The sequence below is a fragment of the Anabrus simplex genome, chromosome 11 (assembly GCF_040414725.1).
Source record: "Anabrus simplex isolate iqAnaSimp1 chromosome 11, ASM4041472v1, whole genome shotgun sequence".
NCBI classification, from domain to species: Eukaryota; Metazoa; Arthropoda; class Insecta; order Orthoptera; family Tettigoniidae; genus Anabrus; species Anabrus simplex.
The window spans coordinates 19,808,437-19,833,489 of record NC_090275.1 but is presented as its reverse complement, the minus strand read 5'-3'; the positions used below and the strand labels follow the sequence as shown (position 1 = coordinate 19,833,489).

The window sequence follows — 25,053 nt, the reverse complement described above, 5'->3', positions numbered from 1 at the left end:
CCGTTGGGGATGGGAAGAATTGGAGCTGCCACCGTACTCTCCCGACATTTCCCCCTGTGACTTTGATCTCATTCGAAAGATTAAGGAACCACTACGTGGTAGGCGGTTTGCAACACGAGAGGGCATTGCTAATGCTGTGCGCCAACAGGTGACCCGATTCACACATGGTGCGGCAAATGCTGAGGCAGATGGTATTCAGCGCCTCCCACATCGTTGGCAGCGTGTGGTGTCAGTAGCAGGGGACTATTTTGAGGGTCTTTAGGCTCAGGTTTGTCACGTCAATTTTATGTGTACTGTGTTGTCATTCTTTTGCATCGGGAAGGCCATATTGCCCTGTATACTACCGTAATAAATTAGTGTGTTACGATATTTCAGTGTTATTCATTGTCCACACATGTAGTTAACACCTTGTCCTTTCATCTGTATATGTCACATTTTCCAACCGAACTGGTATCTTCAAGAAAATAAATAGTTGCCACGACTATTGCCCCAACCCTCGTAGTTAATGGTTGCCTTGAGTAGACCGTAAGAGTTCCAGAGCGCTGTCTCCTTGGTAGAAGTTTTAGAGCATGTAAGCTCTTTTCTAGATAGTTGTGTAATGTTGAGTCGTGCCTTCGGAAAGCCGTAAATTTGTAACTGTTGGAGCAAAGTGCGGGTTCGTATCCCCGTCAGGAAGTCGCAAAATTTAAGAAACGAGATTTCCACTTCCGGAGGTGCATATGGCCCTGAGGTTCACTCAGCCTACACCAAACATGAGTATCTGGTTAATTGCTGGGGAGCTAAGGCGGCCGGGCGTAGAGGTAACCACTCTACCGCACCAGTGCCGAGGTTACGAATGGTGGAAGCCTTTACCTTCCACCCCTCCCAGGGCCATCATGGCCTGTACGGAGATGGCTTTGCTTTGGAGCAAAATGCTCTTGAAAATTGTGTTTTGGGTGATATCTCTCCTTTTCTACCTGTCTAACGGCAACAATTGTGATGTTGGGATCTTGGTCAATTATGAGCTTGAAGTTCAAACTGTAACTAGTCTTTTCTGGGTTCCTGTATTTTTCTATTTTGTACCTAACTACCTGTACCTGAAATCTTGTTGTTTGTAAAATTTAAAATCTGAAAAGAAATATAACCTTTATTTTAAAGTTTTAAATTAATCTTTGACTCTCGTAGATAGACCCATTCCAGCCCGCACTTTCTTTCACCTCTGCGTTTCACAGATAACTATTATTATTATTATTATTATTATTATTATTATTATTATTATTATCCGTCTTCGGAGTGTAATCGTTGGCTAAAACCTCCACTCCTCGGGGGTTCGGGTTCGATTTCTGTTACTGCCAGGAATTTCATATTGGCAGGAGGGTTGGTATGTGGTACTACGCACATAGCCTACAGCTTACCACCCGGGGACGAGGACACGAATTTATGCCTGCTCCTTGTCTCAATGGTCTTCGCTTCAGAGGACCCCTGTTCGATGTTTATTATTATTATTAATAATATTTTATTGCACAGGACACATGTTTGTTAATTATCTTACCCTGGCGCTTGATCAGGAGTGCTGGTGCCTCCTCCATCCTGAAATGAAAAGAGAAATTACATTAGCTATTTAAGAACCAGTCCTCAGACAGTCAGGTATGTGGCAGTGCTCTGCCGCAACGAGGTCACAAAATCGAAACCCGATCACTGTGTGTCAATATTCAAGGTGTTTCAAAGGTAGAAATATAGGGACGAACCCCTGGGAAAGGACAAGCCTGCGAATGAAAGAGACGACATTGACGGGTTCAAAAGGTTCAAGGTGCCGCTACTACTGAACAAGACTTCCTGGTACACAGCGTTTCTTGTGCTACTCAAATAAATAGTGCAGTGATGTGCTGCTGACCGGGAACAGGCAACATGGGGCAGTCCGTGGGAGTGTGCCCTTGAGATCTGTTGACAGTCATCGAGAAGGAGACGGTTACTGGAAACTGAAAGGAGTGAATGCAGCACTGCGGGAGGGGAATAGATTGGCGGGAACTGTGTCGTGAAAGTTCAGCTCCAACAAATATCCACTTGCACGTTGTCACGCATACACTTAACTAACGTTCATTACTCCCTTAAAACGCAAGGGCTTCATTCTTGACCGGGTCAATTGACTGGAAAATAGAATGTTCATTTATTTCCATTCCCACAACACAATTTCTAAGCTTTGGACTAAATAAATAACTGAAATACCTTTTTAGGGGTGTTGTTGTTGTTTAAGTACAAGTTGGCTACGATCCTCTATTAACACTAATCAGAAGGAAAAAGTGGCCCAATCGTTCGAAATATGAACGTAACGGCAAAGAAAAGGGAAGATCCAGAATTCAGGAAATGCGTTAGGAATGTGCGGGTATTTCGAGGATTTTTCGGTTTTACAGACCACTATCTGATCTTAACTAAGCATCTACAGGCCTACGATAGAGAGAGTGAAATGTCTCTGCAGGAGAATAAGGGAAGACATCTCCAGGGCGAGGAAATTAGACAGCTATTGAAATCTCCTCACGCTCCTGAACTATCAACAATTAAAACTGAATGTAATTGGGAGTTAGATATTCCTCATTTCTGGCGTTGGTAACGTAACGAATCCATGTGTTTTTTACCCTCGGTAGTTTTTCTTCGAAATTAGGGATAAATCATAAACGAACCATAGTCAATGATCGGGAATATAATGAGATAAGAACAGGCTTGTGATGAGGAATACTGAAATATGAGGAGGTGTAAGAACAGGTGAGTGAGGAGGACCCAGAAGAGGAAAGACAGGAGGAACAGATAAGCGACTATAGGTGAACAAAGAGGAGCGAGGAAATAAATTGAGGAATTAGTAATAAACATGTGATATGGAACATGAAACGAAACAGGACAAGATAAACGTTTGAGGGGTGATGTGGAGATACACTGCATTGCCATTATGACCGACCAGCCACTGAAAGGAAAGCAGAGCGACCCCTTACGTGGCTCAAGCATGTTGTGAACATATACAAAGGGGTGAGTACGCGGTAGCTGAAGCAGTCGGAGTGGACGTACGACGAGAGCTCAATGAGAACGGATAGGGGATGATTGTTCGTGCCCACTGATTCGGTCAGTCCATACGCGAGATATCTGGCAAGTTTCAGATGCCACGTTCAGGAGTGAGTCATGTAGCGGTGAAGAGGAAATGCCACGGAGTAACGAAAAACCCTAATTCGATGAGAGAAGCCAAAACCAATTAACAAATCTGGACCGCTGACATCTGCGACGTGCGGTGAAATCAAACCGGTGAACTTTGTCAGAAACAGTATCCACAGACTTTTGATTGGCAAAGCGAGGTCATCGACAACTGTTTGCTCTTGTATTCTATCGGCAGTTTGAGGCTCATAAACCTAGGATCGCTAACTGAACGCTCCCCGTCCGTTACAGTGGTGCAAAGCACGTCGCCTGTGGATCCAGAACAATGCAAAAGCTATACGTTGTGGCATTCTGGTGAATGTGTGCGTGGACCTTGCTAAGGCCAAGTGAGCGTTACATAGCAGAGTGCATTATTCACTTGTGAAATTTAGTGGAGGAGGCATTTTCGTGGTTTGGTCTTGGACCACTGGTTTAGTTACTCGAACCTTGAATGTTGAAGCCTGCCAGAAATTATTGGACGATTCTATGCTACCCACCTTATGGCAACAGTTCGTTACCGGACCTTTTCGCTTTTAACATGACAATGCACCCGTTCATAAACAGCGGTGATAACGTAGTGGTCGGTCCATATGTAAGTGAGTAAAATTGAAAGGTTAGCCCACAGGTCTGATTTTAACTTAAATGAGCATCTCTGGGATGAGTTAAAGTGCCGACTGGTAGCGAGACAAGCGCCCCAAATCGGTTACTACTACTAGAGGGGAACCAGCCTCCTGGACGTAATCTGCAAGGTGTTGTCTAACGTCATCCTCAAGAAATCGCACCCTTTTGTAGAGGACATCATCTAGGATTATCAAGCTGGCTTCAGCCCCAATCGATGAAACACTAGGATTATAGAATAATTATAATATTATCATTGACTTTCAACGCGCATACAATATTCACGCAGAGAGACACTCATGAATTTAAGAACACTGTTGCAAACATCTACCGAAAGTCTTGCTAGAAGGGTAGAGGCTGACACCATAGCAGCTCCAGTTAAGCCAGTACCTGCGGGTGTGCGGTCATTAATGACAATGTAGTGTTCATCATGAATCTAGATGAAGACGAATGTAGGAACTTACCTGAGTACTATTGCTCATGATGACCAGAATTGATGAAATCTCTCTGCACCGGAGCTTCTGGAAGAAAGATTATTATTATTAGTGCTTTATTCGACATTCACTCTGTCAAGAAAATAAAATGTTTGGTTAGAACTTCATTATGCACTATCGATGGAGAAAATTTGTATGAAGCTATTTCAGATCATTTAAACTATATTCCCCTGTGAAGGGAGCAAACACTGAATTTAACACTCGGTACAGTTTCCTTCTCTCCTAGCCCATGTTTAATTATCTTCTGCATGCATTGCACTAATTTAGTTTGGTTACTTAAGAATATTTTTGAAAACCTGTTCTTACGTGTTTCTTTACAACGCCCTCTGCATTACAATATGAAAATGGTTTGTGATACGTAAAATCTAGAGACTGGCCCAGAATAAAGTTTATGGGAATAATGCACTGGAGTAAAAACAACAGTTATCAGTGAGAATACGATAAAATACCATAAGAGCTATCGATATCAAACATGAGCTTGTAACTTGGTTAACACAGCAATTCTGACCAGATGCACGGAAAGCTGGCGTAATGAAAATCGACGTGTTTGTGGCAAACTGTAAGCAATACATTCCATATCGCTAGGTACCTCAAGGCCACAATAATGACATGTATGATGTCGTTATTAACAGGTATGCGTTGGCCTCTAAGGGACATGTAATTTAGTCTAAACTCATGACTTCGTACTGAGAGCTGCAGCTCTTTACAGGTGAGCTGCATGTAACATACCTTTTCAAGCACATGCGAGCCTTCCCTCCAATCTTACATTTCTTGCAAAGGGTTGAATCGAACCCGGGAACCCGACATGGCAACTAATTGTACCAAGGTTTAGCTGCGGAAGTGGACCATTATCCCGATATTAGGGCACGTATATACTGCAGCTTCGCTACTGGCACATCGCCAAGCCTCCGCTGCTCGATGTTAGGCGATGATGAAACAAACCATTGGATCTCAGTCGGTGATTTTACCCTGGATCTCCCCCTGTGGGTGGGGGCGGTAGAATAACACCCACAGTATCCCCTGCCTGTCGTAAGAGGCGACTAAAAGGGGCCTCAGGGGCTTTGAACTTTGGAGCGTGGGCTGGCGACCACGGGGCCCTCAGCTGAGCCCTGGCATTCCTTCCACTTACTTATGCCATGCTCCTCACTTTAATCTATCCTGTCCGACCTCCCTTGGTCAACTCTTGTTCTTTTCCGACCCCGACGCTATTAGGTTTGCGAGGGCTAGGGAGTCTTTTATTTTCACGCCTTCGTGGCCCTTGTCTTCCTTTGGCCGATATCTTCATTTTTCGAAGTGTCGGACCCCTTCCATTTTTTCTCTCTGATTAGTGTTATATAGAGGATGGTTGCCTAGTTGTACTTCCTCTTAAAACAATAATCACCACCACCACCACCTTTACCCTAGATCCCGGCTTATCGCCACGCTGCTGGCTGCTACCCTCGCCACATCGATGGTCTCAAATGTGCCTGTATTTACCGTCATAAGTCTTATTATCGGCTTGGCATGAACTCCACCATATTTCAAGGACTTTGAACTCTCATTTTGAGGTGAACTTAGTGTCCGCTGAGTTGTTTTGTTGAGAACTGAAGCTTTAGTAGCCGTTGTAGCCGGGAAGATTAGCAATTCATATGTCGATGGGAGTGAAAAGTAAGACGTCATGGTGGACGTTTGCCATCTCGTGAAGAAAACCGTTAAGGTGACAGAACTCGAAAACTCTTCATGTGAATTGTGTTCGTGGTGTGCGCCATGCTTGCATTCTTTCATGGCTCAATGGACGAAAGCTGAGGTGCAATCCCTTCCCAAAATATCTTGGAGTCACTTTAGATAGAACCCTGAACTTCAAAGAGCACATCACTAAGCTTTCTCATAAAGTCGCTGCAAGAAACAACATACTTCATAAGCTCTGTGGTACCTCCTGAGGAGCCTCTGCTGATTGTCTAAGTTTAACTGGCATAAGCCTTGTCTACTCGGCTGCTGAGTGCTGTGCTCCTGTGTGGTTGGAAAGTGTTCATGTGAGGAAGGTAGACACAAAATTGAACGACACAGTGCGTTGCATTACTGGAACCATCAAATCAACTCCATGTCACCGGTTACCTGTGCTGAGTCACATCCCTCCATCTCACTTAAAGTGGAAGCAAGCTCTACTAAGGGAAGCTAAGAAAATCTTTGCATCACCCTCTTTTCCACTGCTCCAAGAATTCTGTCATCCGTCACTGCAGCGACTGCAATCAAGAATACCAGCAAGTATCATTGCAGGACAACTCATTGCAGATGGATCTAACCTAAATGAAAGCTGGAAGCATGAGTGGTCAACAAAAACACTGGGAACAAGTGTCCACCATATTGATCCCACAAAGAAGCCAAACGGTTTTGACCTACTGAGGAACCTCTGGTGCCGTATCAATAGGTTAAGGACTGGACATGGTTGTTGCAATTATTTCAGGTACAGGTGGGGTTGGATCAGTTCACCAATATGTGATTGTAACCTGGAAGAACAGCCGATTGAACATCTGGTCCAACGCTGTCCTCTTCATTCGTACCCTTGCACTCCTGACGATTTGTTCGCTCTCACACCCGGTTTAACTGAATGGCTGAGAAGGATGGACTTCAAGGCTTGATTTTGCCTTATATATATATTGTATAAAATCACCATACGATTAAATAAATTAATTCATTTGGTGTAGCTCCTTCATGTAAACACTAATGAAATAAGTACATCAGATAAGGTATTATATGCCAACCAATTGTCTTTAGTATATCCCTCGAAATCTTATCAAATCCAGTTGCTTTCCTAGTTTTCAACTTTTGTACCTTATTGTGAATGTCGTTATATTATAGTTAAATTTTAATACTTCTTTTATTAGTCATCTCCTCTATCTGGACATTATCCTTGTAACCAACAATCTTTATATACTGCTGAGTGAATACTTCTGCCTTTCGAAGATCCTCGCATACACACTCCCCTTGTTCATTAATGATTCCTGGTATGTCCTTCTTGGAACCTGTTTCTGCTTTAAAATACCTATACATACCCTTCCACTTTTCACTAAAATTTGTATGACTGCCAATTGTGATTGCCATCATGTTATCCTTAGCTGTCTTCTTCGCTAGATTCAATTTCCTAGTAAGTTCCTTCAAAATATCCTTACTTCCACAGCCATTTCTGGCTCCATTTCTTTCAACCTGCACCTCCTTCTTAGTCGCTTTATTTCTCTATTATGATAAGGTGGGTCTTTACCATTCCTTACCACCTTTAAAGGTACAAACCTCTTTTCAAATTCCTCAACAATTGCTCTAAACCCACCCCAGAGTCTGTTTACATTTTTATTTACCGTTTTCCACCGATCATAGTTAATTTTTAAAAACTCCCTCATGTCTATTTCATCAGCCATGTAGTACTGCCAAATAGTCCTACTTTTAAGGTCTTGCTTTCTATCAGTTTATTTTTAACTACGACAAAAAAAAAGCTCCGTGATCACTAATATCATCTATTACTTCGGTTTCGCTATAGAGCTAATCTGATTTTACCAGCACCACGTCCATAATATTCTTTCCTCTAGTTGGTTCCATCTGCTTCTGAATGAGCTGCCCTTCCCATTATTAACTTATTTGCCATTTGTTGGTCATGCTTCCTGTCTTTCGCATTACCTTCCCAATTGACGTTTTGTAAATTGATAACACCCGTTACAAACACGTTGCTTTCCATATCGCTTCCCACATAGCTGATTATCTTATCAAATAATCGCGGATCAGCGTCAGTGATACCCTTCCCAAGTCTGTACACTCCAAAGATATCAAGTTGCCTATTATCTTTGGAGAAGAGTCTTACACTTAGAATTTCATGTATGCCATCCGTAACTTTTACGTAGCTCACAAATTCTTGCACCAGAATGAATACACCCCTCCTACCATTCTCATCCTTTCTCTACGATACACACTCCCGTCCCGTGAGAAAAGTTCCAACTAACCACATTGCACAACAGTCCTTGAAGGGCCTTGGCCTACCAAGCGACCGCTGTTCAGTCCGAAGGCCAGCAGATTACGAGGTGTCGTGTAGTCGGCACGACGAATCCTCGCGGTCGTTATTCTTGGGTTTCTAGACCGGGGCCGTTACCTCACCGTCAGATAACTCCTCAAATCTAATCACGTAGGCTGAGTGTACCTCGAACCAGCCCTCAGATCAAGGTAAAAATTCCTGACCTGGCCAAGTGTCGAACATGGGGCCTCCTGGTATGAGGCAGGCTCGCTTACCCCTAAACCATGGGGCCGGCGAGAAAATTTCGGCATACATTATATAATTTCTCAGCCATGGTTCAGCTCCCATTACAATATCTGGTAGTATATATCTATTCAATTACTTAATTCTATTCCTTCCTTTACAATACTTCGACAGTTCAACACTAGCAACTGTATATCATCCCTGCTTGTCTTCCAGATTACCTTTACCACCGCTTCCTAGATCACCCCGTTTCCCTGAAATTACCTCCCTATAACGCTTTTAAACAAATTTCTTAACTTACACGTAACACTGCGGTATAAGTGAAGGCCATCTGAGTGTAGATCCCTATCTCTTACCCACCCATGAGGATCTAGAAATCTCACTTCCAGCTTCCCACATACCCACTTCGTAGTACCATGTAAATCCGTAATCACCGTCCAATCAGTATCCCTCCTACATAGCATTCCACTAACAATCTCCGCTTCCTTAAACTTCACCTGTACTGAATTTACCAGATCCCACACATCCCCAACTCTGATGTTACTTACGCCTGTACCTGCTTTCCTTATGTTGTTGGTACCAACGTGAAACACTACCACCTTTTCCTTTCCCCTCCTCCTTCTCTGCTACTTTTCTCAACATCTGCCTCAACCTAATTCCTGGATAGAAAACTACCCTGGTTCCCTTTCCTTCGTACACTTTCTCCACGTGGCTAACAATAGAATCCCCCGTGACCAGAGTCTCAACACTACCCACCTCATTTTATCCCCTCCCCTCCTGTTCAGCCCTATCGCTCCTGCCGGCTGCAGGAGCTCCTTCCTCCTCCCTTTTCTCCCTTCCATGACCCTGTTCCACCTGTCTTTTCCTTTCTTCTACTCTACATTTCCTTTACCTACCTTGTCCTTTCCTCCTACTTCCACACTTCTCAGCAACAGTGCTCTGTTCCTCATCTTCCCTCTGTTGCTATAGCTGCGGTGACTCACACCGATTTCTCACAGGAGCCTGTCCTGAATTCTGATCCTGAATAGTATCCTTATCCTGCAATGTCCTTCCCCTTAAAACATTAGACCACCTATCTTCTTCAATTCCCCCCTTTCATTCCCATTCCTCCTTTACAACTACTGTATCTTGTGCATTGTTTGAGGGAGGCCTACTTTCCTTCATGTCCTCTGAGAGAATCCTAATTATCTACCTCAAACTCTCCAACTCCTCCCTCATACTTATTAATTCCTGGCCACACCCACAGTTCCAACACTTGCACTTCTTGGCCATTCTTTACGGAATAATAAAAAATATTTTTCCGTGGACAAAAAATTGAAAGGAAAGAAATGTTGTCTAGGTTAGTACACAAAGATCACATGACAATAAGGTAATTAACATACTACTGCACTACAATACTACTCAGTGGTACTATATTTTTGTCCTACAACACCATAACAGGATAAAAACTGCCGTTAATTATTGAATACCGAAAGGAATACACAAGAATTACACAATTCTAAACTGCAGTTAAGCCCAACCTAATTACAATAACAGAAATATAGTATGAGAGTGTCTACAGGTACGTCTACTACACAAATATTTCACAATAACAGAACAAGCACGCTAATTTATAATAAGATAATACAGTGCACTACAATAATTTTTAAACTACCTTCAGACGTATCCTAATTACAGTAGGTTATTACTAAACACAAAGAGAAATTAAAAATGGCAGTTCAAGTTTGAAATTCGCAAGAACTAGTAAAGGATTATCAACAAAGTTAAATGCACTACTTCGTCCTACTTCACTCTAATAGAAATTAAAACTGCTGAAGTATCGAAAGCATTACCGTACCCAAAGATACACACGAATATAACAGCAAGATACTATCTAATACACTGAAAAGTGTTAAGTGATTATTACAGCTGGTGGATTACTATTATTTTCCCTACTCCGCGGGACGGAGAATACAAGTGGCCTATAATGCTGAAAATAAGAGGTTACCTACAATAATTTCTCAAAAAGAAAGTGAAACTTCTGTAATTTCAAGTTCGATTGTGGACCATTTGAGAAGTGGAGTAGATGAACAGACCGAAAAGAATAATTTTGTTAATTTCAAACTAGACAAATTAACCACTGAATAGCATCTAAGTACACTCGCTTTCATTAACTGTACGATAACAATTCGTTTCATGATAGGAAGGACGTCTGTTTACCAGTCGGGAAGCTCATAAATTTATGGTGCAAAATAAACATATCAATTCTCCTGCTGTTAGATAAGTTATGGCAGGACTAACGTGAGTTCCGTAATTCGTCCAAGAACAATTCTCTTCTATTTCGTATTTCCTATGTCTGTCCTTTCTTCTCTGTTACCTCATCGTAATATTAACTACGCAAATTGTGTGATTACTGGGCCATGTGTAATCTATATATATATAAAGTAAGAGTTTTGTCTGTAGGCCTAATTTGCTCAGAATTTAAAAAGGATGATATTTCTGTATGAGTCGTGTCCACAGTAACAAGGAAAAGCACTTTTTAATTTTCCGTAATTTTTTTCTATTAGTTTTACGTCGCATCAACACAGATAGGTCTTACGGCGATGATGGGAAAGGAAAGGTCTAGGAATGGGAAGGAAAGCGGCCTTGGCCTTAATTAAGGTACAGCCCCAGCATTTTCCTGGTATGAAAATGGGAAACCACGGAAAACCATCTTCAGAGCTGCCGACAGTGGGGTTCGAACCCACTATCTCCCGGATGCGAGTTCTCAGCTGCGCACCCCTAACCGCACGGCCAACTCACCCGGTCCGTAATGTCTGTCTGTCTGTCTGTCTGTCTGTCTGTCTGTCTGTCTGTCTGTCTGTCTGTCTGTCTGTCTGTATGTATGTATGTATGTACAGTATATATGTATATATACTTATCACGAGATAACGGCTGAAGAGAATTTAATGAAAATCGGTATGCAAATTTGGGGAATATGTCGCTACAAATAATGTTTTCACGCTGAGTGAAATGGTAGTTGAGGGGAAGGCCTAAAATTTAATTCTACTGGGGAGTTGGCCGAGCAGTTAGAGGCACGCGGCTCTGAGCTTGCATGCGGGAGATAGTGCGGTCGAATCCCACTGTCGGCAGCCCTGAAGATGGTTTTCTGTGGTTTCCCATTTTCACACCAGTCAAATGCTAGGGCTGTACCTTAATTAAGGCCACGGCCGCTTCCTAACAACTCCTAGGCCTTTCCTATCCCATCATCGCCATAAGACCTTTCTGTGTCGGTGCGACGTAAAGCCACCAGCAAAAAAAAAAAAAAAAAAAAAGAATTCTGAAATATTTATGTTATTAGTGGTCTAATCTTAATGACAATCGGTATGCAAAGTCGGGGAATAAGTCGCTATAATCCAGGCCATAAATAATTGTATTCACGCTGAGTAAAATGGTAGTTTAGCGGAGGGCCTAAGATTTTATTCTCAAATATTTGTTATTGGTGCCTCTATCGGCAAATGCTACATAGCTGAAGTTATACAGCATTACATTTGCGATCATTTATGTCTTATACATTGTTGCCGTACCGGTTATGATCACAGAGATATTCATGAATTAGGATTTTTGTTGCTAAGTCCATATCAGCGCCAAGTCACGAGAAAATGGGTAAACAGAACTTAATGAAAATCTGTGTGTAAAATCGGAGAATAAGGAGTTACAGTCTACGCTATAAATAATTTTAGAAGACGCCCTAGTATCACAGAGTCGAAAGAAAACTAAATGTGAATGCCTACAATATAGAAAGCGCATAAAATTGATTAACAATAACATTACATTGACCATTGTTTGTTGTGATGTACTTTGTGTCTTCTGTTGCCGCTCATCTCCAACAGATAGGATTACTGCTGCGTACCAAGTATTTTTTTAATTTGCTTTTCATCGCACCGATGCAGATAGTTTTTATGGGGACGATGGGATAGGAAAGGGCTAGGAGGTGACGGAAGCCCCAGCATTTGCCTGGTGTGAAAATGGAAAACCACGACATACTACCTTCAGGGATGCTGACAGTGTGGCTCGAATCCACTATCTTCCGGATGCAAACTCACATCTTCGCACCCCTAACCACACGGTCTACTTCCCCGGTCGTACCGAGTGTAACAGCCTGCCTGAATATTGGTGGGAAGTAGCTGGGGAGTTAGATAACTTTCTTCTTTAACATACCATTCCTCTGGTTCATAAATTTTCTGATACTACTAGTACGTAACACACTGATTCAAAATAGCATTAGAGCTGTTCAGTCCGAACTCTGAGGCAGTGATTGGCATGAGCAGTGTGCATTTTTAACGGAATAAAGGCAGAGGAGTGTTCACGGCTGTCTGCGGCCTGGTCATTCCAGCTCTGGAACTTAGGACTGTTAGATCGGCACTGTAGTACTGTTCGTTAAAAGTGAGAATATGTGCGTTTTTTCATTTGATCGAGTATTTTATATGATGACATGGCTCTTAACCGCTCCATTCCTACTGACGTTTCCGTAATCACCTATGTTGACTTTAGTTAGGTAAACCACAGTCAGTGTTCCTGAGAATCCCGTAGCGAAGCTAGCCTTTGTATATCCTGGGCTATCAGGCTCTCTCGTAGGTGTGTCATTAATGAAATGTCGACTAGAAACGCGAGAATGTTTAGTTGGAGTCCACGGCTTCCTGTCAGTATTGTGTCCCTCCTCGAAGCGATAATCCAAGCTTTACGCCTATTTGCATGTTCTTTCCTGTCAGAACAGTTCGTTCCAGGCGAACAGTTTTTGTATGTAAAATTACACCCCACACTTACTCTTACAAGAACCACAATCACAAACTTCAGTCATCTATATGTATAAAATAAGAGTTTTGCCTGTACATTGCTCAGAATTTGAAAAGAATTGTATATCTGTATCGGTCATGTCCATAGCAACAAGGAAATGCACTTTTTACTTTTCCGTAATTTCTGTCTGTCTGTCTGTCTGTCTATCTGTCTGTCTGTCTGTATGTATGTACACGCATCACAAGAAAACGGCTGAAGAGAATGTAATGAAAATCGGTATGTGAAGTCGGGGGATAAGCCTCTACAATCTAGGCTATAAATCATTTTACTCACGCTGAGTGAAATGGTAGTTTAGGGGAAGGCCTAAAATTTAATCATCAAATATTTATATTATTAGTGGTCCTATCGATAAATACTACATAACTAAAGTTATATAGAATTAAATTTCCGATCATTTATGTCATACATTGTTGCCGCACCGGTTTTGATAACACAGATATTAATGAATTTGTATTTTTGTTGCCAAGTCCATATCAACGCCGAGCCACGAGAAAATGGGTTAACAGAATTTAATGAAAGTTGGTATATAGAGTCGGGGAATAAGAAACTACAGTCTAAACTATAAACAGTTTTATGCGCCCTGTATAAAATCGTAGTTTAGGGGAAGACGCCTAAAATTTAGTTTTTAAATACCTATGTTATTGGTCCTATCGCAAAGTACTACATAACAAAAGTTATAGAGAATACAATTTCCGACCATTTATGTTTTATTCAATTTTATCGTACCGACTATGATAAGAGTGGTATTTCAGGGTCGGAAGAAAACTAAATGTGAAGGCCTACAATATTGATAGCGCGTAGCATTGATCAACAATAACATTACATTGACCATTGTTTGTTGTGGTGGCCTTTGTGTCTTCTGTTGCCACACATCTACGATAGTTAGGATGAAAATTGCCTTACGTCGTACCGACACATATAGGTCTTATGGCGACGATGGGATAGGAAAGGGCTAGGAGTGTGAAGGAAGCGGCCTTGACCTTAATTAAGATACAGCCCCAGTATTTGCCTGGTGCGAAAATGGGAAGCCACGGAATACCTTCTTCAGGGTTGCCGACAGTGGGGTTCGAATCCACCGGATGCAAGCTCACAGCTGCGCGCCCCTAACCACACAGCCAACTCGCCCGGTCGTACCGAGTGTAACAGCCTGCCTGAATATTAGCGGAAAGTATCTGGGGAGTTGGATAACTTTCTTCTTTAGCATGCTATTCCTCTGGTTCATAAATTTTCTGATACTACTGGTACATAACACACTGGTTCATCATAGCATTCGAGCTGTTCAATCCGTACTCTGAGGCACTGATTGGAATGAGCAGTTTGCATATTTAAGAGAATTATGGCAGAGGAGTGATGATGGATGTCTGTGGCGTGGTCATTCCAGCTCTGGAACTTTGGACTGTTAGATCGGCACCGCAGTACTGTTCGTTAAAAGTGAGAAAATGTGCGGTTTTTCAGTTGATCAAGTCTTTTATAAGATAACTTTGTCCGGCTCCATGGCTAAATGGATAGCGTGCTTATCTTTGGCCCAGAGGTCCCGGGTTCGATTCCCGGCCGGGTCGGAGATTTTAACCTTAAATGGTTAATTCCCTTGGCTCGGGGACTGGGTGTTCGTGCTGTCCCCAACATCCCTGCAACTCACACACCACACACAACACTATCCTCCACCACAATAACACGCAGTTACCTACACATGGCAGATGCCGCCCACCCTCTTCGGAGGGTCTGCCTTACAAGGGCTGCACCCGGCTAGAAATAGCCGCACGAAATTATTATTATTATTATTATTATTATTATTATTATTATTATTATTATTATTATAACATCGCTACTTTCCTACTGACGTTTTTGTAATGGGCTTTGTTTACTTCAGTTAGGAAATCCACAAGGTCAATCTTTCTGAGAATCCCGTAGCGAAGCGCGGGTACATCAGCTAGTCTCAACTAAAAGATTCGCCCTCAACTACAATGACGTATAAGCACACACATTACACTCGACTCCCGGAAGCTGATGCACGGCATTGCCGCCAGGGCGCAACACGGTCCCCATAGCCTTTTCGATTTCTGTTTACTTACTGAATATGATGATGATGCTTGTTGTTTTAATGGGCCTAACATCGAGGTCATCGGCCCCTGATCGTACGAAATGAGACGAAATGTAATGACAAAATAAAAATCCAAAATCCTCCACTGACCAGAATTCAGACCGTGAGGACGAAAAATGAAGGGATGGATATGAAGTTAAAACAATCAGTGGAGCCGACCCGCAATGCCCCAGTCTCAGAAACTGACGGAAAACAATAGTAGTACTGACCGAGGGACTGCTTCTATAGCTCAATACTGAATAGATGATGCTTGCAAGCTAAAGGGGTCCCAAATATAGGTCATCGGCCCTTCATAATGGTAATTATCGCTTGGACAGTAGAACCATGGTATTTGTCATGTTGCGGTACTAATCAAAAGTAGCGTAAACTCGCGGTATTCCACACATTATGGTACTACTCACAGGTAGTGAAATTCGCACATGAAATACAGACCTATGGTGTTCCACACATAGCGGCGCCATTTACAGGCAACGCAAACCTATGGTTTTCAACACCTAATGTACTGACCACAAGGACTCGTACTATCCCGTGGTGTTCCTTATATAGTGGGTACTAATCATAGGCAAGCCAGAACCCTGGTGTCGCTCATATAGTGCTACTAATCACAGGTACCGTAAAAGCCTGACCGCACGGTGCTCCTGATTGCTACTAATCACAAACCTATTTGGTACCGAACATGGTGGTACTCCGCGCAAGTAACAGCGACCCATGGTGTTCCCCGCGTGGTGGTACTAAGCACAAGTAGTTTCATGGTTCTAATCTTATCATCCCTTGGTCGCCCCTTTTAGTCGCCTCTTACGACAGGCAGGGGATACCATGGGTGTATTCTTCCTCTGCGTCCCCCACCCACAGGGGGTTGTGTGTTTGGTCCACGAGAGGTATTTTATTTCCAAACCGGTTAGGACCCCCCTGTCCGCCACCTGGGACGCGCCACGAGGGAGTATCACCTCTCCCCCTGCTACGCCAGCGTAGCAGGTTCGTGGACTTACTGAATAAATACAACTTTCGTTCAACTACAAACATTCAGTTATACATTTGTGAAGTCTCACATTTCAAATCATAGTATTATCGCGAAGTCCGGGCGTAGAGCTAACCACTCTACGCCATCACGTGCCGAGGTTACGGATAGTGGAAGCCTTTACCTTCCACTCCTCCAAGGGCCTTCATGGCCTGTACGGAGATGACTTTGCTTCCGCTTTTCTATTATCCCGGAGTATTTACGTGCTTATACAGGGAGTACCTGGAGGCTGTGTGCTTTGCCCCACGGCTGGCGAATGAAATTTGTTTGAAAACATTCCGTTTTCTCAACAACTACTTAAAGTTATCGGATTTTGTAAACAATCACACCCGTGAATTTATCATGCCCATTACTCTAATGCTGGCTGTAGAAAAGATTGTACTTTAATTTTAAAAGAACGAAGTTGGTAATGTTACCTCTTGAACCTGCAACTTGGATCATTAGCTCACTAAGAGCAAAACACTTTTCGACACGTTTAACCGTTGACAAGTTATATGTAGCTAATTACATAATATTATTGTCAACATTAAACACACAAAGAAGTGGTGTGGATGCTATATTTAGCTACTTACTCAAATACTTCAGGCGACACTTGGTCAACGCAGCACCATCTTGAAGTGAAGTTTTAACTAAAACAATGCTATTTTATGTAACCTAAGAGTTAATGGTCCTGCCACACCCCTTACAGCAGATAAACACAGTTCTTGCAATGATCACAGTCTTCAAGCTAAAACTTGACGTAAATCGTCGCCCCATGGAGTTTCTTTAAAACATTCAACACTGTATTATCTGCAGCATCCCACCGGAAGATCTGACAGGCACGTATCATCAGCTGCACGAACGGGTGTATTTCCTGTAATTTCATGTATGGACTCCACTGCGATCTGGAAAGGAAAGATACAGCCGTTATTTTAACCAATCAGGTGAGTGAAATATATTAAAATATGTACGTTGAGTCCTCAGCTGAAGGGTCGCTGGGTCCTCAACAGATTCACCATCAGCTGTCATACGTAGCATTCGAAATATTTAAGTAGTGTGTGAATTATGTGATGGTGTTGTGATACATAACTTATAATGGAATATTTTGTACATTTTTTTTTGTGAATTTATAATTGACTGCTTTGTTATCATGTTGCGCTAAACAATATTCTAAGTCATTTTCCGCAAATTTCATGTGGATTCTTTGAGATTGCTTTCATTTACCATATTACACTATTCGTATACCATTTTAACTGCCAGTTTTTGTGCCATCTTTTAACTTACTTCCTTTTTATTCTTCTTTTGTTTTAAAATTGCTTATTTCGATGTCATTTCTTGCAATATTTGTTTCTCATACACGTGTGAGTGAATGAAGACTGACATTAACAAGCAACTATTAATTTTCATTCTCCATAAAAAATTATTTGTGAAATGCTTATATTTTAATGAATGCCAGTCTTGTTTTAATTTGGCTTGTCGTCAGCCTTACCCTTTAAATGCTTCTAATAAGTGAACAGCCAGCGAACGATCGGTCTACCTCGGGATCTCTCGTATTCCACACTGATCCTTAACACTAGCACTTTACTCTCGCCGATGGCTTGCAAACCTTTCACTCTAAAGAGTAGAGTGCGTATCGAACTTTTTCTTAACCAAGCAGAGAGAGATGGAGCCAAGATCTGTACTCGGGAGGCGGATGGGTTGAGTCCCACCGTAAGCTGTCATGGTGGTATTCTCTGGTTTCACAGTCTCACTTACATGTTTTGCCTGGACGATGCAGCACTCCCTTCTTTCCCTTCACCATGCGAGAGGACGTCACCCTTTAAGTGGCCCGCCTTAGCCCTTCAGGGTAAGGATTGGAAGCATTAGGAAAAGTTCTTTCCTCCTGAAATGTTTCTGCTACGAAACCCAGTGTAGTAACCTGACCAAAGGAATCCTAAACAGGATTGGTCTGGATCTGTCGCTTCAGCTGGCTGACTGCTCTGCTCGACCGTAGATGACCGTTGAGTAATGAGGACCTTTAAACCACTCGATGTGTGTTTTTCCTAGGATGTCAAGATTTTGAGAGAGTGTTGTATTGTGTCAAGGAGTTAATGAGTGGAAATTAATTTTAAAACAAACCGACTTAACAATAATGTAATAAGTGATGCATTTGTGCTCAATTGAACAATAAGACTTTGAAGATATAACGGAATTACGTAATATCCGTGTGGATTATTAGTTTTTTCATGTCAGTTGACCTTGTGAAATTTTATAAATGGTTTTTACTTGTTTGTTCTTTATTTCTCTTTCTTTGTCGTGCTGCCAAGGTTTAAAATAAATTAGTTTGCAGAAGTTCTCATTCATAATCCTTTTATTATTATTTTTTAACTCTTTTATCTTTCCTGCGTACTAATTTAAGTTTAGTTTTTATTTTGATTGTTTGTTTCCGTGGTGTAGTGGTTATCACACCCCCCTCACACGCGGAAGGACCCTGGTTCAATACCGGGCGAAAACATATTAAGGGGCTGCCTGGCCGCGGCGGTAAAGGCGGGCTTGATTCACCCGGAAGGACGTGGGTTCGAATCCCCATCAGGAAGTCGTAAAATTTAAGAAACGTGATTTCCACTTCCGGAGGTGCACATGGCCCTGAGGTTCACTCAGCCTACACCAGCTGGGGGCAAAAGCGGCCGGGCGTAGATCTAACCACTCTACCCCACCAAGTGGTTATGAATTGTCGAAGCCTTTACCTTCCATCCCTCCAGAGGCCTTCATGGCCTGTACGGAGATGACTTTGCTTTGCTTTTTATTTTTATTTCGAAATATCACCTGGGATCAGCCGTATTCCACCCTGGGATTAATAGCCGGAGCCCAACTTATAGGCTGGAAGGATAGATAACATTAACCTACGTGTCATATTAATTACTTCACAAGTTGTATTTTAAGTTGACAGAGTAAGTTTGGATCACGTTGTTGTGAGTTAGCTTTTGAGAGACGGTGGGTTCAAACTCCCCTGCCGGCAGCCCTGAAGATGGTTTTTCCGTGGTTTCCCATTCTCACACCAGACAAATGCCGAGGATGCACCACTACCACAGTCGCTTTCTCCCCTCTCTTACACCATGAGACCTGTCTGTGTCGGAGTGACATGAAACACACAACGTTAAGGCACCGGGCTCTCGCCCCATCGTCACAAACGCGCAGGATTCCCATAAGCATCACTCATAATATTTACGAAGGTTTTACTCCATTAATTCTTAGGCCTAATATAGATATATTTCTATTATTGTTTATTCCCTAAATAGCTCATAAGATTTAATCTCATCCATTATTTGTAATTGGAATTAACTGTACGTTTTTTTAATTTCCTATTTAACGTATTCGGGGTTGTCTCATTAATTGTAAGTGACAGCCATTACATTTACAATAACGCAGTAATAATCTGAGAATGCTAACTTCGCCACTTAATCTATCTATACATATAACTTCAAAAATAAAGAAAGACGTATATTTTTGTTTTCGTAAAATCCATTTAACGGGGGTGTAAAAGGGGATCGAAAAGGGTTGAATTCTATTTATGAGGATTCTTATATCTTAAAAACATGAAAATTCGTATTTGGAACTTTAGAAATTAAAAAACACCCCTTTTTTTCGGAAAATCGAATTAGACCAAGGGTGGGTAAACGAACTGAAAAATGAGTTTTAATTCTTTGTATGAGGATACGTGTATCACATACCACATAAAGCGTATTCAACCCCCTTTTCTCCTTTTTCATCCCCTTAACAGGATTTTCAAAAAAAGTCTTTATTTTTAAAGCTGATTTCAAATACCAATTTTCATGTCCTTAAACTGTTCAGTTTTCGAGATATAGATACACTCACTTTAAAAATTCACCCCCTTTTCAATCTCTTAGCGACTGAATATCCGAAAATCCTCCCATAGTGATCACCTACATTGTAATATAAATGTAACCCCCAAATTTCATTCCTTTATGTCCTGTAGTTTTGGATCGGCGATGATGAATCAGTCAGTCAAGACAAGTTATTCTATATACTAGCAAGATACCCGTGATATGTTTTAAAACATTCAAATTCTTCCGTACGAGGTTCAAGTGAGTGGTAGATAATAAAATAAATAATTATTCCCCCAGAACCGTCTGACATACGAACTGAGGACGTATTTTACAGGTTCAGCTGACAGTGGACTCTCCTAAATGTAAAATTTTGAATAATAACTTTCATTTTAAAACCGTAGCGAAGCGCTCGTATCTTGCTAGAAAATATATAAACAAAAAGCAAGATAGTGGGTTCGAATCCCACTGTCGGCAGCCCTGAAGATGGTTTTCCGTGGTTTCCCATTTCCACACCAGGCAAATGCCGGAGCTGTACCCTAATTAAGGCCGCGGTCGCTTCCTTCCCATTCCTAGACCTTTTCTGTCCCATCGTCGCCATAAGACCTATCTTTGTCGGTGCGATGTAAAGCAAATAGCAAAAAGAAGAAACAGAAAAAAGTGTACAGAAAATGTGAAGCAAGAAACAACTCTCTCTTGTCTGTTCCACAGCTGCACATCTTATCTGCTAATTCTTTATCAGAACAGCGATTATCATTATCTCATAATCAGCATTTCATGCAACGATTTTGTTTGCGAAGCTGTAAGTATGCCTACTGTATTGGCGCAACACACGATATGACCTCGACGTTGACTGCGGAACAGAGGAAGAATTAATTTAATTTAAAAGCGTACGGTACGCTTGCAATTTTACTGTCAGTAATATTGAATCAATTGTATGAATTTGTAAGGATTAGGGGGTGGGATGGGGCAGATTTCCTCCCATCTACCTTGGACCACTGCAGCCTGTGGATGTGTCCGATATATCCCTGCTAGGCATAACCAGCCACTGGATATATAAAATGTATACATATTAAAAATTCGTCGTTTTTATTAGTTAGACTAAGAAAAGGACATTAGTTTAATTAATACACATTAAAATTTTTAATGTTCAGGGATAGGAATTTGTCTTCATTTTCACTTCTTTTTTTACAATCACTAATGATCTGCATTTAGGGCAGATTCCCTATCAGTTTTTGTCTAGTATTTTCATAATGTCAAAGATCGACTTGTTGGCTGAATGGTCAGCGTGCTGGCCTTCGGTTCAGTGGGTCCCGGGTTCGATTCCCGGCCGGGTCGGGGATTTTAACCTTCATTGGTTAATTCCAATGGCCCGGGGGCTGGGTGTTTGTGCTGTCCCCAACATCCCTGCAACTCACACACCACACATAACACCATCCTCCACCACAACAACACGCAGTTACCTACAAATGGCAGATGCCGCCCACCCTCATCGGAGGGTCTGCCTTACAAGGGCTGCACTCGGCTAGAAATAGCCACAAGAAATTATTATTATTATGTCAAAGAAGTTGGAAATTTATCGAACATCTCCCTTGGTAAATTATTCGAAACCCCAATTACACTTACTATGAATGAATATTTACCTCAATTCGTTCTCTGTAGCCTATATTGTACATTTCAAAACACCGCCCTAACTTATTCGTTTACTAATGTCGTTCTATCCATCTCTCCGCTGACAGCTCAGAACATGCCGTTCAGTCGACCAGCGTTCAAGTTTTCCCGGTCCAACAAAACACTTGAAAATACATCACACAAAGAAATTGAATTAAACGTTCCTTGGAACAACACTACGCGCTGAATTGTTAAAAAGTCCTTGAAAGATCTTCATAAATTTTCTCAGAATCTACCAATTTAAGTAGTTATTACCTCAAAAGAAATTGCTTGATCCACTGAGTGTTGTTAGACCAAAACGAACTCCGTACCTCAATTAGAACCAAAGATATGATTGCTTCAAAGAGACAAAACATTGAAAAATCAAATAATCTGAGGAAGGCGAAAGTTAAGTCATTTATAGTGCCTAATGACAAAACTGTGCATGAATACCTTTCAGTTAACAAAAATGAAGAAAATCGACCGGATAGAATGGCCGTACTGACTGACTTTAGTTTTCATCAACTTTTTTACTATATAGATTATCTTCACACCAGGCAAATGCTGATATTGCACCTTCATTAAGATTATACCCGCTACCTTTCCCAGCCCTGTCCCGTCCCACTGCCGATATAAGACCTGTCTTCGTGTGTGTAGCCCTATTCATCCTAGGTTCGGCCCCTTCCTCACAAACGCGCAGGTCGCCCTGTAGCGTCAACTCGAAAGATCTACGGAGGTCATAAGCCATTAATTTTTAATTTAGATATTTTTCTATTACTCTCTTTTTTTACAATTGTTTTACGTCGTACCGACACAGATAGGTCTTATGGCGACGATGGGATAGGAAGGGGCTAGGAGTGGGAAGAGAGTGACCATGGCCTTAATTAAGGTACAACCCCAGCATTTGTCTGGTGGGAAACGACAGAAAACCATCTTCAAGGCTGCCGACAGTGGAATTCGAACCCACTATCTCTCGGATGCGCACCCCCAACCGCACGGCCATCTCGCCCGGTAATGCACTAATAACGTCTATTGTGATCTGTAATAGGGGGGCCAGAGCTCTAACTTCGCCACTGTATGAAGAAGTAAGACGTAAATAAATGCGAAACGGTGAGGAGTGCTGTATCACTTACCTGAGATGGAAATTGTATGATTCTGATGATCACAGAACATCAACGGTATAGCAAGTAGGAAACAACTCCCTTGTCAGTTCCGCAGTTGCACGTCTTATATGGTAGATGGCCACATGCGCAGTGCGTGATACAAACCGCACCCACTTCCTGGAACTGTTTTATTTGCGAAGCAAGAAGTGCAGCAATGGTGTAACATGTATGGCAGTAGCGTATGCTGGTATCAGGACGTGGGTTACCACTAGACTTACTTTTACCCCCTTTCGACGATTGGTTTAGTGTTTCTCAGTGTTTTGAGCTGCAGCCAATACCCAATGGTGAAGCTTGCTGTGTTCTCAAGGCTGCTTCACAAGCTACTACTACCGCGTAGAGGCGCGCGGCTGTGAGCTTGCATCCGGGAGATAGTAGGTTCGAGTCCCACTATCGGCAGCCCTGAAGATGGTTTTCCGTGGTTTCCCATTTTCACACCAGGCAAATGCTGGGGCTGTACCTTAATTAAGGCCACGGCCGCTTCCTTCCAACTCCTAGGCCTTTCCTATCCCATCGTCGCCATAAGACCTATCTGTGTCGGTGCGACGTAAAGCTCCTAGTAGCAAGCTACTACCAATGTTCAACCCCTGATCAGTGGAGATGGTACCTAAAGTTTAGCAAATGAAAGTCGGGCTTTGTGGCTAAATGGATAGAATGCTTGCCTTTAGTCCGATGTTTGCGGTTCAGCTTTCAGAATCAACCCGCTCATACTGTTAATTCCCCTGACTTGGGGACTGGGTGTTTATAACGTCTTCGCCATTTATTTTATACTCATTAGGTCTTCACCATACCTATGCAGAAGACATGCCCCAGTATTATTATTATTATTATTATTATTATTATTATTATTATTACTATTAAATAAAAATATTGAATTTTAGAGCGGTCGTACCAATCCTTCAGTGGTTAATTAGCTTCCTCCGGAGATCAGTGGTGGTGTCCGACCAATGATGACGGGTTCGATTCTAATCTACAAAAGAGAACATTAAACCAGAAAGATTGCATTTCATTTGAGCAAATCTACCAATAAAAATAAAACTATATTGCTCCTCCAACAGCAGCCCTGTAGTGTCTTCCTACAAGGCTGTAGAAGTAAATGGGCGTGAAACCAACACTCTGTTATCTATATAATTAAGTCAGAAGTATGAGGTAAGGAAGTATATACGATGAGTAAACGCATGGTTGATAGTAGTGGCGGTCTGACGGACCGAAGCCTAGCACATCTATCTCCCCGGTCCACGCTCCTATCAGATATACAGCAGCAGGCCGCGCGTGGCGAGTCGAGGAGGGAGGGTCGAGAGTCCGGGCTGCAATATCAGTCTGAGATGCCTTGGTCATTTTTTCTCACTGATTTCAAGTTCTGTAAATGGAACAATGTGTCAGATGCTTACATTATAATGTGCCTTAGACTTCCATCATTCTCAATTGAATCTTGGGCTTCGCTGATAGCCTTGATAGCCCTCAGTGACCACGACACTGACTCACTATAGTTCATTCCACGTTAAGAAAACAGTATTGCTTTTATAACAACAGGGTTGCCGTATCGAATGACTGCTCAATACCGTCACAGGAAAATGGCGGCACATAAATGTGTGAAATTCAGTACTTAAGTTCAAGATAAAAGCGGAAGAAACTAAGCTGCAAATTACTTTTATGAGCTAAAGGGGACGGGTGGTTTGTACACTACGGCACATGAAAAACCTCAGTAACGAAGTATAAGGCATTTCCCCAGCCAACGCGGGGTACTACTGTGCTGTCTTGTAGCTCACAGAAACAATAGTAGGTAACATTTAAATTGGGTTTTGAAAAAAGTGGTAAAATTAAAATGAGCTTAAGAAAGAACAGATAAAAATCAAAACCAAGCACAAATAAAACACATGGCATTTTTATATCAGGACAAGCTACGCCATGACGTATCGCTGCACACCACAACACTAAAATCTTCAGTAACAATTTCTGTACAGTACGAAAATACTTTGCAGTATACAACCAACTCTCACTCAACACAAGACAAGTACG

General features: G+C 42.0%; 1 protein-coding gene and 1 long non-coding RNA gene across 2 annotated transcripts in view; one reads left to right on the top strand and one right to left on the bottom strand.

Annotated features, from left to right (window-relative positions):
- Positions 1–25,053, top strand: part of LOC136883529 (transient receptor potential channel pyrexia) — a 434,219-nt gene that overhangs the window by 204,722 nt on the left and 204,444 nt on the right. The window lies entirely within an intron of this gene.
- LOC137502721 (uncharacterized) lies at positions 1,528–23,112 on the bottom strand. Its single transcript, XR_011018846.1, has 4 exons — positions 23,008–23,112; positions 16,994–17,305; positions 4,239–4,295; positions 1,528–1,569 (listed from the first exon to the last, which is right to left on the bottom strand). It is a non-coding gene; the product is annotated as an uncharacterized lncRNA (long non-coding RNA).